Source organism: Taeniopygia guttata, chromosome 1A (assembly GCF_048771995.1).
Source record: "Taeniopygia guttata chromosome 1A, bTaeGut7.mat, whole genome shotgun sequence".
In the NCBI taxonomy this organism is placed as follows: Eukaryota; Metazoa; Chordata; class Aves; order Passeriformes; family Estrildidae; genus Taeniopygia; species Taeniopygia guttata.
This window is the reverse complement of record NC_133025.1, coordinates 59,116,748-59,138,802: the sequence shown is the minus strand read 5'-3', so window position 1 is coordinate 59,138,802 and position 22,055 is coordinate 59,116,748. Positions and strand designations below refer to the sequence as shown.

Here is a 22,055-nt window from a genome sequence, read left to right as displayed (position 1 = left end):
TTTGGGAACACTGGGATAGCAGCAGTGTGTCAGACCAGAGAACATTTTCTGCTTCCTATGAAAATTAAAAAGGAGTGCAGGAAGGGGTCTAATGTGTCATAAAACTTTTCCCTTCCCATTACTCAGGGATTTTCTGGGCTGGAGATCTGTGGCTTTGTGTTGCACAGCATATATTAGATTTTCCTCCATGAATTTGTCAAACTACATTTTCAACCACATTATACTTTTGGCTTCCAGAATTATCTGTGTTTGAGCTAAATTATGTGCCGCATGGAAAAGTGCTTCCTCTGCTCATTCCAGTTCTGTTGCAAGATAATTCATTTCATGTCCTTAGGATTTAGATACTGAAAAGGAGCCACAAATCATCCCCTCCTGCCCTTCACTGCAGCCACCAGCACATGGAAGATCAAGTTCCCTCTCCTCCAGGCTGGAGAGTCCCAGGGTGCCTCTGCTCCCCATACAAATGTTTCTCTGAAAAGGAATCCAGCTGTTGCTGCATTATTTCTATATATGCTGTGTCATTTTCACAGGTAAAAACAGGGCCTTGAAGTAGACACAAGCACAATGATTCTCCTTTCTGTCCTCCCTGCCCTTCCTTCCCCCATGGTTCTCCATGCCTTATTTAACTTTTCAAGCTTCCTGAAGCACAGGATCGACATTCCAGTGGCATTGTGCACAGTGACACCTAACCCTTTCCTGAATGATAGCTACTGACCCCATGCCCGAGTGCAGTTCTTTGCTTTTCTTGGTGTTCATGTGCTTTTTCTGGCTACCTTATCACCTCCTCATCCAATAACTTTCTCCCACAGATGGACCGTTGGATCTCTGAGCCGCTGCCTATGCCAAGCAGTTGTGCTGGCTTGTGTCACAGTCCCAGCGTGGGAGCTGTGCTCGGGATGTTTGGGAGCTCAACTTGGCTACTGCTGCCCTCTGGGAGGTTTTTGCTCTGTTTTCACTCTCAGTTCTGAAATGTGTCTCAAATGTTTCATAAATCCCCTCAGTATCAAATGAGTTCTTCCTGATTCTGCCTCCCTCCCTCCCAGCTCTTCTGCTCTGCTGAGGAGTTTCACAGCTTTGTGTATTGTCCCCTTTGAAAAGCACGGCTGTTTATTTTGTATGTGGTTAGGCTGGAGCTGTTTCCTTTTCAGAGGCACAAATAAGAAAGCTGACTTACACTCCTTGATTGGCTGGTTAAGCTTAGCCAAGATTCAAAACTCAGTCCTGAAGAGAACTGAGTGTGACATTTTCTTTTCCAGCTGCTTCCCTGAGTTTAAAATGCCCCACTCTTGGGAAGGAGAGTCTCAAGATAGAGCTTCTTATTCTAACCCTGGACAAGACACTTTACCAACACAGGAAAATATTGCATTATTAATAAAATTAATAAAATTCCCCTTTCCATCCTTCAGGGTAAATAGGGTGTGTGCCCTCAGGGCTGCTTGGGCAGAGGGAACAAAAGCCCTTGAGCTACGTGTGAAATATTGTGTCTGAACTCACTGTTTCTGTTAGTCTGCCCAAATGAAAAAATCACTGGCACTGTAAATTCACAGTAGAATATATTCCAGTTATCTTAGCTCATGGCACGATGGCTCAAAGGAAGGCACTGGGGAACTGCTGGGGCAGGACCCAGTAGTGAAGATGTCTCTTCCAGGATGTTTGTTGTTACTACTGCCATCACATCTCCCTGTGATAGGACAATGACTGTTTTGTGCTGTGGTCTCCTTTCAAAACAAGAATAAAGCAGAACCCATAGAGTTGTTTTTATTTTGGGCAACAGAAGCTTGGACATTATGGTATTTTTGCTGAAGGAGCAGCATACAAGTTACTGAGCATCTTACAGTTCTTTAACCAGTGTGCAAAACCATATTCCCTGAAAAAATAAAATATTGGGAGCAATTAATTCACTGCAGCTGGCAATGTTAGAAATCCTACTCTATGTATTAAGTTTATGGTGTGCCACTGCTATTGCTGGTTTCCCACATTCCAAAACAATATAACAATCTGTCTTCATGTTAAGCACAATAATGGTGTGAAGTTTCCATGACTAGGAGTGATTGTTAATCAGATCTCCTTATTATATGTAATTACCTCACTGTCTAACCAAGCAGCCACACAAAGTAGCTCAATTTTTGTTATATTTAATTCAAATCTGACAGTATTACAAACTCTCAGAACTCTGCAACAAAAAGACTTGGTATTCATAAGGTAATTTGTTGTTAATTTTGTCCAGTACCTTAAAAGGTTGCTGGGACTAGGGGGCCACAAAAGAATATACTGCTCGGGGATTTTTATCGCTTTATAAATGACACAGTGAATGTTAGGGAAAAGCTTTGTGATAGTGCCTGAATGGGTATTGATGGTTGCTGTAGTGCTAAATGATGCATTGGCACCAAAATAGAGGCAAACAACAAATCATCAGTGACTTTTTCAATTTTACTCTTTCAGGGAGAAAAACTCACATCAAGACTTACAAAACCTGAATTAGCTGAAGAAAACCTGCAGCAGACAAGCCCGGTTGTGTGCCCATGCTCTCTCACCCATCACTGCAGCAGCACAATAAGGAGAGGGCTCTGAAAAAGCACAAGAACAATTTTGTTCAGATCCTGGCAGTTCTTTTTACAAATCTGACAAGCTCTGAAGGCTAGAAAACTGCTGGAAGGAGCCAAAAAAAGCCCACCAAAAAACCGGCTCTACCTTCTCCCCCCAAAAAGGCCAGCCCAAAAAACTACACGGGAAGAGAGTGTTGTTCCTTGTGCCCACTTTTGTACACCCCGCTCTGCTGCTGATATTAAAAAGGTGCTCTTCCTCATTTGTACATGGGGCAAGCTCTTCCAGCTGCTTATGCAGGTGGGAAAGACAGCTTCCTCTGATATCTGCTGTCCAAACCAGACTGAGTACAGTGCAAAATGCATGTTAAATACTGTGTGTGATGCTTTGGCTGGTAGTAGGAAGAGAACTGGGAGCCTCCCTAAATACTGCATAAATATTTCTCCATTTCAGGTTAATACACTTTGGGTCTGAGAAATGTGACTAATCTCTTTATTTGCCCTGTGGTTTAGGCACTCACAGACATCTAACCCATGAAAACCAGATTTTACCGGTGAATGCACCAGTGTTTGTGGGACAGATTCCCAGGCTGGCCAAGTTCAGCTCTGTGGTACATCAACAGCTCATGAAGTGCAGACAGTAGGTGGATCTAGATTTCTCTTTAAGCAGAGAGGGTACAGGGACTTATAAACAACATCAACTGGTGGGGGTGGACTGGACTGAGGAGCAGTCTGGAAATTCCTGACCCTCTACACCCCTTGGCTGGCAAGGCTGAGCTCTATTCCTGCTAAAACAGCAGCAGTTGTGCCAAAAATATGGGAAGTGTAGGCTTAGTATGGCGATGAGCTCACACTCCCTTCTCCATGGTGGGTGATATCTGCCATGTGCATGACTGCAAGTTCCCTGCCCCCTGACATGAGCTGAACACCAGCAGTGACCTCATGGGCTTATTAATTCTTACTTCATTTGCCTTTTTTTCTTGAAGTTTTCATTTAGCCATCCAAAAATTTAATTCTCTCAGTATTTCTTAGGCTACCCTTGGTCTTATTATCATCATAAAAAAAACCAAAACAAAACAAAACAAAAAACTAAGAATAATTTTGCTTACACTGTGTCTAGATCAGTCTTTGGCAGCAAAGATGTTTGCAGTTCTACTAATAAAAAATTAATTAAAAAAAAGAAAAGAAGCAACCTCATACAAAATGAGGGTTCATCCTCAACATCCCCTGTCTATCCAGGTTTGTTTCCTGGCAGACCTTTGAGGGGACATCACACCTCATTGTGACATATTTAGATATAGGGAAGGGAAGAGCCAAAAAATATCCAACAGTCCCTATATACCAGACTGTTTCTCAGGGAAAGAAGCAGCCCAGAATGATGCATCTGAAGGAGTCCAAGGAAAACCACAGATGCATGCCTGCACTGTGGTAGCAGCAGGCTGGGAGATGGAAATGATTATGCTCAAGCAGCAGTAAAGCTGCTGCCCATGCTTTTTGCAGTAGGACCTTTTGGAGAACCCTGGAATACACCCAGCAGGAATGCATGGAAATAATGTGTGGACAGATAGGGAAACACCTTTGTGGCACAGCTGTGACCAGGGAAAGGGGATTTAGAAATTGCTTGCTTCTGTGGGGTCGCCTGTTTTAATTTGAGTCAGTTAACCCATGTTCTCAAAACAGGAGTTAAGGCGATGTGTCAGTAAAAGTGCATGAGCACCTACAGCTTGGACAGATCAATAAAACTTCCATTAGTAAACCACTCAAGTTGCTTCAGTAGCATGTAGCAGCTAAAAAGTGACATGCTTCACTTTTAGGTAATTGATGTGCTCCCAGAAACACATGGACTAGCTGCATGATTGAAGGAACACTTAGCCTTGCTTGGTGAGGTCAGGACAGGTCAGAACACAGTATCTGAAGCCTGTCCTTTCACAACTCTCCCTGGGTTCTGAGGAAATCAGAGCACCTGTGTAGGTACAGTTTGTGGTGACTGGGAGTGGGGCTGTGGCCCAGCCTCATCCCTGACTGGCTCCAGCTGTGCAGGACGGTGAGCAGCATGAAGGGAATGAGCCATGGAGTGCCCAGGGCATCAACATCAGGGCTATAAAAGGCTGGGCTGAAGGACAGGAAGAGCAGATGCTGCAGCCTTCTGAAGTGGAATGGTGTTCCTCTCTGTGGGCAGATGCCTGAAACCTTCTGGAGAGGTGAAGTGTTACTGTGTTTGGGGTGAAGCCTTCTGAAGAGGTAAGGTGCACTGTTGAGGTGAAGCTTTCTGAAATTGTGTGGGGATATTCTGTATATCATGGCCATCTCAGCTGTGACATGTACTCTGGCATTTGCTGTGATGCATCTGCACCTTGAAGCCTGTCTTTAGTTTCAGGTCCCTCACTGCAAGGAAGACACTGAGGTGTTGGAGTGTGTCCAGCTAATGGGGACAGAGATGGGGATGGATCTGGAACACAGGTTTTATGAGGTGAATTTGAGGGTGTTGGGAGTGCTTACTCTGGAGAAAAGGAGCCTCGGAAGGGGCCCTTATGGCTCTCTAGAATGCCTTGAAAGGAGGCTATAAAAAGGAGGGGGGAGCAGGGAAGGGAAACCAGTCTCTTCTACCAAGTAACAGGTGAAAAATATGAGAGATAATGGCCTCAAATTGCACCAAGGGAGCTTTAAATTGGACATAAGGAAAAACTTCTACACTGAAATGTTGGTAAATCATTGAAACTAGCTGCCCTGAGGACTTTTCAAATGACATTTGGATGTGGCACTTAGGATTGTGGTGTAGTGGTGAATAAGAGTGATGCTGGATTAAAGGGTGGTTGGTGACCTTAGAGGTTTTTCCAACATAAGTGACTCTAGGATTTGTGAGATCAGCATGCCTGCCTGAGAAACAAGGTGTGTAGCCATAGGAAGTGTCTTTTACTGGTTTTACGTTTTTAAATAACTTTCTATGCTGTGTACTTTGTTGCTCAAGCACCGAAAGGAGGCAGAGGGTGACTGTGCAACATCCTGCCTACAGCCATGAAGGGGCATTGCAGGGATGGGAAATGGAGCTCATAGGAATTGTAGATGTTTCTCATTTCCTGGTTTCCTAGTGCGTTTGTCATTGCAGAAATCTGTAACCAGCAATCTGATTCACTAAGTAAAATGAAAATGAGTCAAAGCCCTCTCAGGGAGCTGCTGTCTGCCTGTCCGTTTTGCTATGGCTTGTGGGGGTCTACCCTGCTCCTACAAGCATTGTGCTGAAGGTGTGAGAAGGCAGCTTCTGCCTGCTGGGGTGCGCGATGTGTCTGCTGGGGGCAGTGGCTGAGCGAAACTTCATTGAGGCAGGAAAATGGCATCCTCTGTGCCTGTGTGTGCTGTGCCAGGTGGGAAGTTTTGCCCTCACCTGAGGCACAGGAGTTGCTCAGCAAAGTGCTGCTGGTTCTGAGGCTGCTGCAGTGCCATGGACAGAGGCTGGGCTGGGGAGCCCTGGCACCAGCTCTCTCACCACTGCCCGTGTCCAAAGGAGCGTGTGTGGTGGAGGCTCAGGCAGGTGTTGTCGTCCCATGTCTACAGTCACTCACCATGTGGTGAGGGAGGGAGCCTGCCCCTGCTGCCACCAGCCCTGTGCCCCATGCAGGATCCCGAGACCCCTCTGCTCACATATCCAACAGCTCAGTGCAGGCTGAAGGGCACTCTCTTACCCACTCTGCTATGCTTTAAGCTAAAAGTCCTAGATGAAAATTTGGACCTTATGTTTGGCGGAAATAAATCCTGGTTACAAGGGAGTGCTTTATCTGCTGGTAAGAGGTAAAAAAGGAAACTGCTAGGTGTTAACTCCACTATACTATATTGTATCTCTACATAATTCATATGTTGCTTTCTCAACCTCCTTCCCAGGGTGAAATGGTGTAGTTGTGGTGGAGCTGCTGGGATGGTGGGACAGGAGGCTGCTCTGAGGCTCAGTAGCTGTGCAAAAGGGTCACAGTCAGACACAGTGCAGTAAATTAACTCGTAATGGATTCACTCTGCAAAAGTGAAGCTGTGTAGTTGTGTATGAAAAGGTGCTCTGATTAAATGAGTGGTGCCTAATGGAATCAGTACAAAAATATCCAATACTAATTTTCCAGCTACTATGACAGAAAACTGTGGAAGGAGGAAGGGATCCTCTTGCAGATGGGAAACCCTGTGACTCCCCCAGTTATCCCCCACTTAAAAGCTATCAATTTAGAGCTGTCCTGTGTACTGCCCCATGAACTGAACAAGCCTTTACAGTCTTTAATTAAGGATGACAAACTCTTTGAACACTGCAGCATTCATCTGTTCATGTGTGGAAAGCCTGGTATAACAAAAGAATTTAATCAAACTACAAGCCTAATAAAGACTACATTGCCTGAACTAAATGATGTTATTGCTGCTGCAGCTCATAGTTTTACATTTTAAAAAGCGGGTCAGAGTGTTCATTCATCTTGATTAGCAATGCCAACCTAATTACTTCTGGAGGAAACAGTAATTAGCTGGAGTCTCACCTCATTAATCATGGCATTCTTCTAGCAGACTATTTTTATCTCATAAATGGCTTGGATTGGAACAAGGTGTATATTTGAATTTAGTTAATTGTACACAGCTTGCTGCATAACATTTCACATTTTTATCATTTAACTGCTTCCTTCCTGTAAACCTCTCATCTATTTTAGTAGGCTGCTCTTGTTAACTAAGAGGTAAATGGCTCACATAAGATAAGTCAGCCTTAACTGTGGCTGGAAGGAGATGAAGGTGTGTTCCAGCAGCAGGAGGTGCAGTCCCTGCTTGCATAGGAGAATAAAGGCATCTTTTCTCAGGCTGAAATCGGGGCACAGCTTGTGTTGCACTGACACTTAAGAGAGGTCTGGGCCAAGATTTTCAATGGGAAAGTGATTAGATACATCCTCATTGTTAAAGCCAGGTTCCTGGGGATGTCTCCATGTAGGCACCTTGGAACCAGTGCACCTGAGTTGCCAGTTACATCAGCAGTATTGATTGTTACATGGTTTAAAAATGTGAAATGTGTCTTGTTAGAAACTTGGTTTTGCTTTTATTAAAACCAATGAGGAAGCAAGTTTTTTTTTTTTTGTTGTTTGTTTTTTTTTTGTTTGTTTGTTTTTTTTGTGTAGGGGGTTGGTTTTTGAAAAGTTGCTTTAAAAATATGAATTTTACAAATCATGATCATTTTTCTGAACTTTAAGAATGGGGAAAGATGGAGAGCCTGGAAGCCACAGTTCCAGTTTCAGTTTACTAATAAAACTATTAGAGCCTAATTTTCTAGGGAGGATGATTATGGGTGCATTAGTTCTGGGAACAGCAGATATTTTAGAAGTAGTAAAAGAAATGGATCTTTGTGTATATGCTTATAAGACATATGCCAAGAGTGTCCTATTACTGGTCTACTGTGGAAAAAAAACTCTCCTGCATGAGGTCATGTTTTATATGTGTTTTTTTAAGGTTGAAATGAAGGGCTTTTTTCCCTACCTATAATCTGACTTTTTAAACAAAGCAGTATGTTAACCTGAAACAATGGGGGATGCTTTCTCAAGAAACATAGGAAAAATAAAAGGTATTCTTTCATTTTCAATTAACAAATATTGTCAGTTTTGTACTTGGCATTAGTTGTATGCAATGTTTTACATTTCTGAAGTGCACAGTTGTTAGCATCTGCTTTTTATTTGGTTTTAGTAAGTGATTAGCTGTATTTTAGGAGTTGATCTATGTTCTGCGAGTTCTGTTTTCTCTTCCATAATCAGGTAAATTTACACTACTACAAATAGAAACTAGTAGCTATCTTTAAGTGCTTCCTGCAAGAATATATAACTGCCCCACAGATCAAGCTGTAACCCAGCAGGCATTGGGGCACATTTAGAACCAGTAAAAAGACAGCAAGTATTCTTGTTAGTTTTTGAGAAATTATTCTATATTAATAATTAAAGTACTCTGCATTTTTATGCAATTGCATTTTTAAAAAGTTTTCTTGAATCCTCTCTTTCAATTACAAAAAGAGAATGGCAAACACATGAGGATAAAATCAAGTGTCCCTAAAATTGAGCGAACACCTTTCCTTCCATCCCTTGACCTTGAAAAACACCCATTTTTTTCACAGCAAAGAATTTGATGTAAAAGAATTCTAATTCCTAAAAGATGTCAAATTATAATCAGGTCTACACAGTGATAAAGCAAAAAGCTGCTTAACTTCCCTGGCAGAAGCAGCCCTGCTTTTTTGTACATGTGAAGTAGCTGCAGAAAAAGGGCATATTTGACTCATACATATGCTACATGTAAGTGACTTTTTGATATTTAAGTGACAAATTTACAAGTCTGTTTTAATAACTGGCATTGTTTTTAATGGTTAATTTTATTATTAGGATCCAATATGTTTGAGGCAGATATCTTTGATTATAGGTCCCAGTTACAGTGTTATGCTATAGGCACTGCTTGTCAAGTGTTAGAAATGTAAGAGTTTTCCTAATGAGTATGTACTTGTAAACTAATAAAACCTTAATAAATATTTAATGTAAATTTTAGGCTTGTTTGCCTGCCTATTAGTTGTGTAGCTATCACTGATGTCTCATCATTTCAGTCATGGATCGCTTCCAGAGGATTCCTCAAATCTGGAGAAAATTACTTTTCCATTTCTAATAGGCCATAAGAAGCTCATACTAAGCTTTTGATATTTAAGTAGTACTTCTGACATCTCAAATGAATTTATGAAGAATTAATTAAGCCACTCTTGCACTTCTGATAGAGACTGGCATTACCTGCCCAGCTTTGAGGAAGAACTGAAAACTAAGTTATTTAAGGGCAACTCTCTCTCAAAAAAAATGATGTTAATATGTGTAGGGCTCAGAATAGCCAACCTTGTCTCTTGCTACAAGTCAAAATGTCATTATACCTTAAACTTGAACTTTGTGAGCCAAGAGCAGAAGACCAAAGTTCTTATTTTCAGGGCTGGTTTTCCAGCCATGAGATGCAGACTCAAACTTTACTTCTGCCCTCTCTACAGCAGAAATTTAATCAAAGACCCTTCAGTCATAGGGTTGGGCTGATGATGATATCCAAATGGAACACAATTTCTCATCCTGAAATCCACAGCAAAGGGAGCTGAGCCTCCTTTGTACCATTTCATTGGTGAATGCTGCTGGGGGCGGGGGGGTGATGGCCAGATTAGGTGCTTGGCTTTGCCCCTGGCACTGGGGTGGTCTGTGGCACAGGGAAATGCCCTTTTGTTGTCTGGAGCTTGCAAAGTTGAATTTCTGTGCATTTGTGAGGGCTGTGGCCAAACAACCCCTGGAGGAGTGGGGTAGACCAGGCTGTTACTCTGGCGGATCTGACACCTATTTCCCCCTGCCTGCTGCTGCAGAGTTGAAAGAAGCCCTTGAGCAGGTGTCCAGATTCTTATTTCAGTTTCTTGTATTAATGTCCAGGTTCTCCTCTGTGAGGCTGGCTGAACATAACACTCCCACCATCCCATGAATGTGCCAGTCATGGGATGCAGGTGCTGCTTTTGGGTGTGTTGGATCAGCCATGATAAGCTTTGTTTCCGTCCAGTCCTCTTACTGCATTTAAAATGTGTGATCCTGGTCTGCAGGGTTTCAGCCTGTGTTTGCCTTGAAAGGGGAAACATTTTAAACACTAAAATTAAATTGCAAACTCCATAAAGTTATTCCAAATTTCTACTGCTTGGTAACCAAAAGAGCAAAACCACAGTTTCTGGGTGTTGAGAAATGCAGAATGAGCCTTCACTTTTAAATACAAGTAAGGGAATTGAGTGGAATGACTTCTGTCACTGTCTATACCCTTTGATAGCTCTATCCTCCAGATAATCCTAAAATTGATTACATTGCCACTGAGAGATTCCTGCAGGTCTTTGATCTCGCCCTTTGCCATAGCTGAACAGAAGGCCAACAGAAACCAGGGCAAACTTCTGAGCAATTATAGATATATATTTAATGACTATAATTATTTTGGTTTTTCCAGTAGCATAAGGTGGATACAAATAGCATCAGTGGGCAACTGGTTTGTGGAAAAAATAAAAGAATAAACCACAATGGAGAGGCATGGTGACCATGCATTACAAACATGGATGTCCTCCAGGGATAACCATGCATTGACACGAAGATAATCAGGCTTTCAGTGTAAGGCAGCCTTCTGGAAGCGACAACTTATGTGGCATTTCTGCTTGCTGAAGGCTAACTCATGTTTCCTAATTTTGTATTGGTTTGAAGTTATCTAACACATATCAGAAAATACATGTAGTAAAACAGATATTTAAAAGTTTCTAACACATTTAAAAATAAAATCTAAGGCACAACCCTGTAACTGAAGGATTAAATCCTGCCCTAGCCAGTAAAAAAAGATGAAAAGCATGGGAAACTATTTTAAGCAGTGTTGGCTGTACTAGACAATTTTAGTTAGTTCTGGGTCTCAGCCTTCTCAGGGATTAGGATAGTCCAGAAGGCTACAGTCAGTATGCCAAAAAATGGTTTTGGCAGGAGGAATAAAATATTGAAAAATTTATAGAAAGCCAATGTTTATAAGTAAAATGGGGCAGTCAACCTGTACCTGAAATCTTGAAGTGTGATAAAGATAAGCCTTGGAAACTGGTTACTGATTAAAAAATAGAAGGGACTGTCAGTGACAGCATCCAGTCTTGCTGTATGCAGTGGAAGTTCTGCCACTCTCATCTTTTGGCCAAAGTTTTTTCATGTGGAATGGGCCCCCCAGCTGGCACAGGCTGCTGCAGTTCCCTAGTGTTCCATGGAATTGTAATGCAGCTTAAACAACATGGAATGGCCTCAGTTTGAGGCTTTGCACCTTGTGCAGTCCTTCATATCAATGTGAACAAGTTAGATTGTTCTAGATTTACAGGACAAAGAAAATAATGCCATCCTCTTGTTGCTATAACCACTTTTACTGGCAACAAGAAAAACACTAGGCTTCAACACTAGGCAAGCTTTAAATGCCTGTTAGACTTATTTTTCCCCTTTAATTTTGTTTGATTGCTTACATCTGAGATTAAAATCTCCTAATTCGTGAAGAATTTTCAGGTGATCTCTGATCCACATTGTTGTAACAGTCTGGTCTATGAGTAGACCCTCGCAGTGTACACTTTTAGGAACTGATGTGGTCTCATTACCATGGTCTTTACTCCAGAGCAGAGGTGCAGATGTATCCAAAGAGTTTGTACAGGAAGAAAAACTCATGGATACTGAGTTCAGGTTTATCTTGCTGAGACATCAGCCAGAAGTAACTGAATTTTAACATAATGGCTCCAGAACATACATATATCAGTTTGGAGAGAGAAATTTTTCAGTTCAGATTTGTGAGGTTTTTTTTTTTGAATTCCCCAAGAACTCTTACCATCCCTTTCTGGCGGTGCACCACTGTTTTGAGGACTGATGGAACTTAATATCAGGCAGAATATATGGAGGGCATGTTGTTATACCACAAACTGTTGGGGAAATTCCTGGTGACCTTTTCTCTTTCTAATATGTCTTGGATCAGGGTTTTTCTCTGTGGAGTCATGAATATTTTCAGTATTTTCAGGAAATGCAAGGAGGTAGGGCTTCTGTTGCTCTTCTGTCTCATATGCAAAATTTTCAATATGTCTTCTCTTGTTCTGACTTAGGAGCACCTCAGAGACTCTGCCATGCTTTTGAATTTTGTCTTGACTTGGTTATTCTCTTCATTTGTAGGCAGTGTACTGTAATGATTCTTTGCCCCAGGGTTTTGCTTGTACTGAGTCACTGAAGCTGAATGGCCCTTTCTTAAGTGTATTTTCTGTGCAGACATAATTTGCTCACTTAAATTATTAGTGTGTTTATGCTACTTATGTTTGATCTTGATTATAAAAAAGTGCTTGTGGTGGGTCTGAGTTGTAGATAATGCCTGGCATTGATTAACCAGTTGAATTTAAAGAGTAATTTTAGACTGATCTGTTAAAGAGGTGTAAGAGGTGGTGTGGGTTGGAGTGGTCTAAATGAACACCTTCTTCCTGGGATTTGGTGTGCCAAGGGATGTGCAGAAGTTGGGCACCCTCAAGCTGTTTGGTTTAGCTATTGCCAACTTGGTTGCTGTTGTCTGTGCCCACATTTACACCATAAATGCAATTGATGAGGAGTGAGTGAGACAGAAGGTCTGAAGGAAAACACACTTTAATCGAGGCCCTGGGCAGCCTTAAGGGGCCTTGATGTTTGAAGTGTTTTGCAGGTTCTGCTGTGACCCCATGGTTTCATGGCCAGCAGCTTTGCTTGCTGCTGCAGGGAGGGCTGGGTGCTCCTGCCTTCTCCTGCTGCTGCCTCTGAAGCTCATGAGAACTTGCTGCTCTGCAGAAACCCTTTTTCTTCTGGCTGAGTTACTTCTGTGTCTGGCTAGTGACTCACACCCCTTGAAGGGGTCAGACAGCCTGCTGAGGGGAGGTGGGCAATATCTGGGAACAGGCGAGAGAGCAGTAACACTTCTGGGTGGAACCTTCTCCTCCATCACTGGTGTGAGCTCCAGGTAACTTCACCCCGAGTTGGAGCTGGGCCAGCCCAGCAGATGCTCACCTGGCCAGGGCTGGAGGTGCCTCACTGCCCTGTGTTCTGGCACTGCCAAAGGAAGCTCAGGTCACTGAAGTCCTGTATGAGAGTTTAATTTAACCCCAGACAGCTCTGCTGAGTTCCAGAAACAAAGGTGAGCCCATCTCCTCTGTGCAGTGATGCTGCCTCAGTCAGCCTAGCCTCTTGGCAGGGCTGGTACAGCAGGAAACAGGAGCAGCAAAAATGAGGGTGAGCCTTGGCAGGTGCAGATTTATGCCTCCTGGAACACATCTGATATTACAAAATGCTTGTGTGCAAGGCACATGTGATTTTAAGGTTTCAATTTGAGTTTGGATAGCATTCAATAATCTCATTTTATTCCCTCATTCAATATTCTCATTTTATTTAAAATCCAGCTTAATTAAAATGTACAGATTATTCCCACAATGAGTATTGTTTCTAAACTGTGTGTCTTTCAAATTCCCAATATAAACAATCTTGTAAATAGGTAATTAAAGCCATCTGCTTCTTAGTAGCCTAGTTACCTTTGCAGAATCATTTACATTTCTCTCCCCTTTAACACAGGGAATGAAACTGCCATAACTTCTTACCTCAGTGGATAAGCTACTACAAAATAATGGCTATAGCACACAGTTTTTCAAGAAAAGGCATTCTATTGAATTTCTCTTCCAAATAAACTGTTCTTCACAGCCACAAAAAATTGTGCTGTCAGATGATGGGCATACCCATAAACTGTAATCCAGCACAAGATACTTGAAATAATGTGGTTACTGCCTGTGATATTCTGTTCCTTCTTTCTCTATGAACATGGTGCTTTTTATCAAGTCATCTAAGGTAGGTTCATGATGTCCATGAATCTATTTTGAGCTAAAGATCTGACTCTAGTTTTAGGCCAGTTTCACGGAAGAGTAAACTCGGAAGTCAAACTTCAGAATCATTTTTGGAAGTGAATAAAAGTAGAGTTCTGTCTTGTGGTCTCCTCTTTGAGGTGAGAGGAAAAGCAGTTCTTGCAGCAGTCTTGCTGGGGATGTTGTAGCTGTAGAGTGAGGATTTGGGTGCACTGAGATCACTGAGAAGGGCCCAGACTGTAATGCCCAAGGTACCTGCTAGGACTCACAGCTTCTGATAGAGTTGCAAATTGCTTTTTCCCAGTAGTAGAGGAGGAAAAATGTTTTCTGAGTCTTCTCCAAGTTATTCCAAGCTCTTGGGAACTTCAGCACATTATTTTTGTGAGAGGAGAAACGCTCTTCACTTCTACTTCCTCCCTTTTTAAAAATAGCAAGTTCATTGCTGGTTGCTCACACTTGTAAGTACTGAACTGACATTGTAAAATCTGGGGCAAAATATTGCAATATTCCACCTGACTGGTATGTTTTAAAAGAAGAATCTGCCTCAAAGGGAGTAGAAGGCCTCTGCCATCCCAAATGGCAGATGCAAAACCTGGTACATAGCTCTCATTGCATTGGTGGCACTTTCTTTAAGAACCCTTTGCAACTTCCAAGCACTAAGTAAAGTTATTTGAGCTCTTCACCCCCTTGAATTCTTTTGCGCATCAAAGCAAGCAACACTGTTGCAAAATCTCCTATTTAAGAGTTTTCTCTGGATGTGGGAGAGAAAAAAACCAAGCCAAAAACCCCACAGAGAGTAGCCAGGTTCTGTCTGTGACCTTGCGTTTTCTTTAAAACTCAAGATGAAGATTGCTGGTGAAGGGAGCTGATTGTGCATAGATATAGCAAATAACTTACTGCCACTTTGAGTTTATTCAGTAGCTACTTAAGGCACCTAAAATGGTCTGTGCACACCTTTAGGAAAAGAATCTAGTAGTGCTGGTTATGGTTATTTTCTGAGGATGCTGACGTGACCCGGCAGGCTAGATATGTGCAGTCTTAGTCCCAAGTGATTAAAACATCCTCTTAAGTGAACAGAAATTGGAAAAGCAAGACTAATTATGGGATTGCTTATTTTATAGAAATAGCCTTTTAATCAGTTTATATGGTTGCATCACTGGGAACTGAGACACATGTAGAATATTATTGCATAACTGAACCATTAATCCAACATTGTACAATAAATGTCTTTTTTGGTTATGAACAGTTGAAGTTTGAATTATATTTTGTCTGCTCTGCAGGTAATAAAAGAGGGGCTTTTGAATTTGCATTTTAAGAGCTTGCTCATAATTTCTGAGTGTGGTGGTGTTTCTGTCCCACACACAGTTCTCTGTGAGAGCATTCTGTCTTGCAGGTACATGGCATTTGTTTTAAAGAAAGCTGATTTCAGCTCCAGTGGCTGTGGTTTAACTTAGGAATAGGTGCAGAGGGAAAAGCCCACCAAGCTGAAAAAATGGAAATACCTTTGACCTTAACCCATAGCAGAAGGAGTGACTAGTAGAGGGTGGTGTGTTGTCTCTCAGGAGAGCAGGCACATTGTGCCTTTGCATGTGCTGGAATTTCTGCTGGGGGTGGAGGGAGAGAGAGGGGCAGGGCCAGAGCGGGGAGCTGGCTCTGAGAAGGAGCCCCTCTGTGCAGGGATGCTCTCGGGGTCTGGGTGTCGGGATGACCCCAAGAGTGTAAAATTCCTTGTTTTCCAGCCCACACAGCCAAAGAAGGAGTCTGGAATGCATAGGGTCGGCTTCTCAAGGTTTTTTATTTTTCCTTATCTATAACATTCTTTCTCTGACCTGCTGAGCTCTGTCTAGCAGGTCGGCCATGGCATTCTGTGTGCTGCCTCGGGTGGTGTTTACATTTTATACTAAAAACGATGTATAATATATTTACAATATTGTGCCAATATCTGTCATGTATGTTAGACAGTGTGTCTCTACCTTAAACCAATAGAAAAGTGTAACCATCACACCAAGACATGGAGGACAAGAAGAAAGAGAAGAAGGCCAGGACATGCTCAAATCCCTCCATCTTGTCCCCTTGAACCCCATTCAAAAAAGCTCTAAAATTCTACTTTTTCACCCTGTGTTAATTCAACTATCACACTACTCAAACCCTTGTGGCTTGTTTTTCCTCATACAAAGTTGGCAGCTTTTTCCACAGGCTAAAATCAAAGCCACAGGAAGTTTTGACTTTGTGTCAAGGTCTCCAAGCCCCCTGCCAGGGTCTCAAGGCAGCCAGGGCAGCCAGAGGGATGTCCTGGGTTCTGACAGGGTGCTGCTAGGGACAGCCAGCAGCCACTGAAGTACAGGCAGGGCAAAATAATTCAGGGGTTTCTTCTCTCCCTGCAGCTTTTGGATCCATAGTCTAGAAATAAAATCTGCATTAAAAGATAAAATTCTTCTTGCTGTCAGTGCAGATCAAGTGTTTGCACTTGGGGAGTCCAGGGTGCTCTCCTAACAAAAGCCTTTCCTTCCTTCCTCCCAGTACCTGAAGGGGGCCAGCCAGGAGGCCACAGAGGGGCTCTTCATCAGAAACTGCAGTGACAGGACAAGGGCTTCCAACTGAAAGAGGAAAAATTTAGGTTAGACACACAGAAGCAATTCTTTACTGGCAGAGTGGGCAGGCCCTGGCATAGATTGCCCAGAGAAGCTGGGGCTGCCCTGTCCCTGGAAGTGCCCAAGGCCAGGCTGGATGGGTCTCTGAGCAACCTGGGGGTTGGAACTGGATCATCTTTAAGATCCCTTCCAACCCAAGCCATTCTGCAACTCTGTGGTTTTTGCTAGAGAAAGTGGACCTCTAGGAAAGAGCAGGTAGTTTCAGGGGAGGACAGATGATGTATGTGTATTCCAGGAAATGCTGCTCCTGATGAATAGGGAAGAATTAATGTGCATTCATTCATACATACATTTATATATTTTAATTTTTGTCAGGACTGGTAGCAGCTTCTTGTCATATTTGAAGCTGAAATACTACTGGAAATGCAACCAGGGATTTGGTTATGTCCTAGGGTGATGTTATGGTGTTTGTATCTCCAATCGTGTGTTGTTTTTGTTTGATATTATGTTCTGTGCTTTCAGAACGGATTCTGAAAGTGAAGGTTTGTTTTGCCTTATCAGCTAGTTCACCTCCCACCATGGTCTGCTGTCTAGAAGAGGCTAGTACGGGCTGGCTTGCTTTTGTTTGCTCGCTTGCTTGGCTGGCTTGCTTTTGCTTGCTTGCTTTGCTTGCTTCTGCTTTTGCCTTTGCTTCCTAGTTAGTTTAGCTAAGAAGTCCAATTCTTTCCCTGGACTGTTTCTTTTCCTTTCCTCTTCCTGAATACCATCCATGCTCTGGACTGGGATCTGGGAAACACCAAGGAACACCGAGAGCCTGCGCTTTGTGATCTGCAGCAGCCATCCCCAGCGCCGGAGAGCAATCCCCAGCACCCAGACCCAGGCGACCACTCCCAGGAAAGACTTTCTGGATTTGTTCGTCTCTTCAGAGTGGTGAAAGAGTTTTGTTGTCATCTGGTGTTCATTTTTTTAGTGCTGGGATGGGTTTTGTTTGTTAAATAAACAGGTTCTTTTCCACTTCCCTCAGAGAAAATTTTTTCCCGAACCAGGTGGGTGGGGAGGGGCTGTGGGGGTTTGTTTTCTGGGGGCTCCTTCCAGAGGGTTTTCCCAAAATTTGCCCTAAACTAGGACAGGTTACCTTAGGGATATTGGCTGAAGTTATGTCATTTTGGTTTTAGCCTTTTTTCTTTAATGTGTTCTCTGTATTCTTCACACATATATTTGTAGCTCTACAGCCTGTTGAATTAGTGGCTAATTGTCCATGCCCTTTCCCTAGGCATAAAGACAAAACAAATCCCAGAGCTCTAAGCCTCACGGGTACAAGGCCCCTGTGCTGTTTTGGTTCTCCCTGGCTGCCAGGGTTGGGAACAACCCTTTGAGATACATTCCCATGCACAAAGTACAGCCAGTACCAAGGGGGGCTCCAGAGAACGGGCTTGACTGGGGGGGAATTACATCACCACTCGTCCTGCTAACTGGTACTTTTTTGTAAATTATACTAATTTGCTAAATGCATAAACACTATATTCACCCTGTGTGGGTGAGCTTTTGTGGACATCTTTCCATAACTGCCCCAAAAGCCTTGGATGAAGATCCGCTTTTATATTACCTCCCATACTGAAATTATCTTGAGTTTGATTCCTGGGCTGGAAAAGGCAACAGAAGAAGTTAGTTAGTAAAACACTGTGAAGATGAAAATTCCTTTATAAATGCTATCTGTTTCCTCCCCAAGAGCATTGCTGAGATGGCTATCCAGGCCTTCAACTGCTATAAATTAGCACAGCTACATGCTTTCCAGTGAAGCTATTTTTAATTTGCATCTGCAGAAGATCTGGCTTCCCTGAGCCAATGATGCTACCACTTCCTTTGTATGATGCTTATTTAAAGATTCTGTTGTTTTTATAGCCTAGCCAAAAAATTTGTTTTCTTAATGATATCCACAAAAATACATGAGCCAAATTCTTTGTTACCTCATTGCAAATCACAGTCCTTGCATTGCTGTCAGTGAATTTTATCTGTTGTCCAGCTGTGTAGCTGAAAATAATTTGATCCTGTTTGTCTGTAGGGTTTCCAAGGTGAGCTTCTGCAAATATTTTTGCTTTCTATCCAGTGAGCATTTCCACATCAGTTTAGTAACCTTGACTACAATGGAGCTTTGCATGTTTGCACTCATTTGCACTAAATTTGTGCAAATGTTCTTGATACTGTTTTATAAAAATTATTAGGGTTTTTTTTTTAGCTAGAAGTGGGATAAATTGAGGTATTTTAAGTGGGAACTCTGGCTTCTTTGAGGGAATTGAGTGATTAAACTCACTGGTATAAATTGCATACTCTTCTGTAGGTAAGAGAAAAAGACACCTTTTCCAACAATATTCAACATAATTTTCCACCAAGGAGACTGTAGCAGTTTGCCAGAGTTGTCACATGCCTTTATTTCTTTGAATTTCTTCCTTGGAAGCTGCTGAAATCATTCATGCAACTGCTCCACTTGGGCATAATCCAGGAAGAGCTTTCTCCAGCTGCTTTAGTTTATTATGTATTGGCTCCCAGGATCTGAGATCACAAGTGGAGCAGAAAGGCTAAATGTTGGTTCCCACAGAGCAGCCAGCTCTCCAGGAGCCCCTCTGACCTGTCCCCAGGGCTCGTGTTCCCCACGGTACTCCCGCGACACGTGGGGTTTGGGCTGTTGGTGAGAACAGGCCAGTAAATGCCATGCTGCATTTACTGGACAAAGGAAAAACAACAGTAAAACCCATCCTCTTCTTCTGTATTTGTTGTATGGGGAGAAAAGCCCATTCCACACATCCTACCTCACAAGCCAGAAATGAAGTGCTAGAGCTAAAGTCTTGGCACTTGGGAAAACAGGAAGGAGAGAGCCTTAGGTCCAGTACTGTGGGATATAAATCTTTGATGCTGCAAGACTACCCTTGCTATTTCTTTTGGTCATATTTATATGCTTTGAATATTTTTCTCTTGAGCAAATTCAGGGCATTCAAGCTTATCAATGTGTTCTTATGGGAGATAAGTTCCTACCTTCATTTTGATAAGAAAAACAGTGTCTTATTCCCAAGGCAGAACTGTCAGGTAAAGAAACATGATTGAGGTAAATGAGATTTATGTAGGTTAGAGTGGGCTCCCTGTTGCTGTAGCTGTGGTAGGGTGGCAAAATGTCTCCAGCACTCTAATGGTAAAGTAGCAGGTGTTTACTGCCAGCTACAGCATCTTCCACCCTTCGGGATCACCACTCAGGTCTGTCTCAGCTCTGCAGCTGGGTATTGAGGTCAGTCTGGGTATTCTCTCTGCCTCCCTTTCCTCTCTGTTCTTCACCCTTGCCCTCCTCTGCAGTACCATGCAATCAGCTGGGTAAAAAGCTCATTCTGTGAGGATGTTTGTGCTTGTTCCTCATTGCTTCAGGAGCCCAAGCCTGAGGTAGTGCAGAGCAATGGAAGACTCAGGTTGGGATGGCCATGTTTCCAGGAGGGGAGGCACACCAGGTAAGGCTCCACAAGCCCATGTGTTGGTGGCTTGCAGAGCAGCAGCCCGTTGAGGCCCCTCCTCATCCACCTGCAATGTCACAGGGTTCTCAGCTGGGCAGGGGATGAGCTGGGGACAAATCCTAAGGACCTGAAGAGATACAGTGGGATGGAGATGCTAATGGCTTTCTGCTTCAGAAAGCTGCACCAAGGCACAAGCCCTGCTGACAGCTGGTCGCCCATCAAAGCAGAAACCTGGAGGAACGTGGGGGTCTCGGTGTCCCTTGTCCTCCCTGGCATCACAATGGAGTGGGCTTGACAGCTGGATGGATTTCTTGGCACTGCCCATATTTCTGTGTGTGAGAAACTGAAAACTCTTTTGTTTCAGATTTTGATTTAAAAAAAAAAAAAAAAAATCTGTCCACGCTGTGTTCTGATAGTGTTGCAGGATTTCCTCCAAGATGTGAACATTCAGGAATGGGAGATGTCATGATTACAGATTTTCAGGATTCCAGCCTAGCCCAGCTATGTGTTCAGGCATTCCTTTTGCAGAAATGAATAATCCCTGTTAATTAAGAGGATTCTTAAGTGCTTTCCTGAAATGTCTTGCAGGATCAAATACACTTTCTTCCCAGAGCTCTGTTTGGTTATTTTTTTCCATTTTAGTCTATCATTTATGATTTAAGAACAGTGCTTGAAAAACAGCTGCTGTGAAGACTTAAAGATCTCTATAATTCACATGTTCTAAACTCAGCAGTCCTAGGATACTTGTGTTCTTTTACAAAGCAGGGGGAGGAAGAGACATGCAAAATCTTTAAGATGCTATTTAAAAAGAAGACTTCAATGGAAGAGGAAAAGATTTATCCTTTCATAGCTCAAGAAAAGTATGCCAGAGTTATGCATATAATCAAGCATCTTCTCCACACTTTGAGAGTGCAGAATGTGATTTGCCTCTTTCAGTTGCATCTAAATATTTTATAACTTGAAAAGCTATAGTTGTGTTTTTAGATACAGCTTAGGAGAGCTAACCTTAATTAGTGTATACGCATTTAATGTGAGCTGTTGTGCTCTTTAGTTATAATAAAATAGTTTTTCTGACTATATGCAGGAGTATTTTGTATGGGATCTCTCTCTGGCTTAGTCTGACTCCTCACTATTGCAGTTCTGCTGCAAGGGAGAGCCCACAAACACATTCCATGATGTGTCCTGGTGTCCTGTATGCCACCTGAAGCAGCTTGGGAAGGACAGGGCAATTCTGGCTCAGATAAAGGGTGTGACTGGAGGAGGAAGAGGCTGCTTGGGTGAGTGTGGCCAGGAAGAACACTAGGGTTGAACAAGTTGATTTTTTTGGGGTTTTTTTTGTTTTTTTTTTTTTCTTCCCTAAACAGCAGAAAAATCCACTATAATACTAATCTTGACTGGTGAAGTCAATGGGAATTTTGCCTTTTTTTTTTTTTTTTGAGGTCTAGTTTTTTCTCCTTTCTGTGTGCTTGTCAGACAATATTTTCTGTGAGACAAATATAGCTGCAGTTCCAAATCTGAATATATAACTCATACAATGCTAAATACTTAGTTTTCTCAATTTGTTGTCATTAAAATCTAGATATTGGAAATTTGAACTTCTTTGCTGAAGGTATTTTTCCTCATTTATTATACCTTGTATGGGCTGCATTTTTCTCTGCTTTACTGTTGTGACCAAGAGCAGTAGTGGACATCTGAATATAACGGGTGAAAAAACACCAAAGCCATTTACCAGCTAAAACATCTCCTACTTATCCTGTGAACTTGTCCCAGTGAGAGGCAAGCAGGGACAATGGAAAAAGAAATCTTGTACCTGAAACTTCCATCACTTTGGGTTTTAGTATTTGCATACTTTATCTAAATCAAAGACTTTACCATTTGGTAAAATCTCACTGAATTTGTGATTCTAATTTGCAGCAGCAATATTCATTTTTTGTTCCTGACTGAAGCAGTTCAGCTCCTCTTGCCACAGTTATTTTTCTCTGTTACAGGGTTGAATTTTTGTCTTGTAACTAGTATCTCCCAAGCCCATATG

General features: G+C 42.5%; 1 long non-coding RNA gene across 1 annotated transcript in view; it reads right to left on the bottom strand.

The window, feature by feature from the left end:
• Nucleotides 1-22,055, bottom strand: part of LOC115493418 (uncharacterized) — a 37,424-nt gene that overhangs the window by 1,600 nt on the left and 13,769 nt on the right. Inside the window, exons 2-3 of the long non-coding RNA XR_003958182.4 lie at nucleotides 16,462-16,535; nucleotides 2,469-2,567 (exon numbers count right to left, since the gene is read on the bottom strand). This is a non-coding gene — a long non-coding RNA (uncharacterized lncRNA). The remainder of the gene's footprint in view (nucleotides 1-2,468; nucleotides 2,568-16,461; nucleotides 16,536-22,055) is intronic.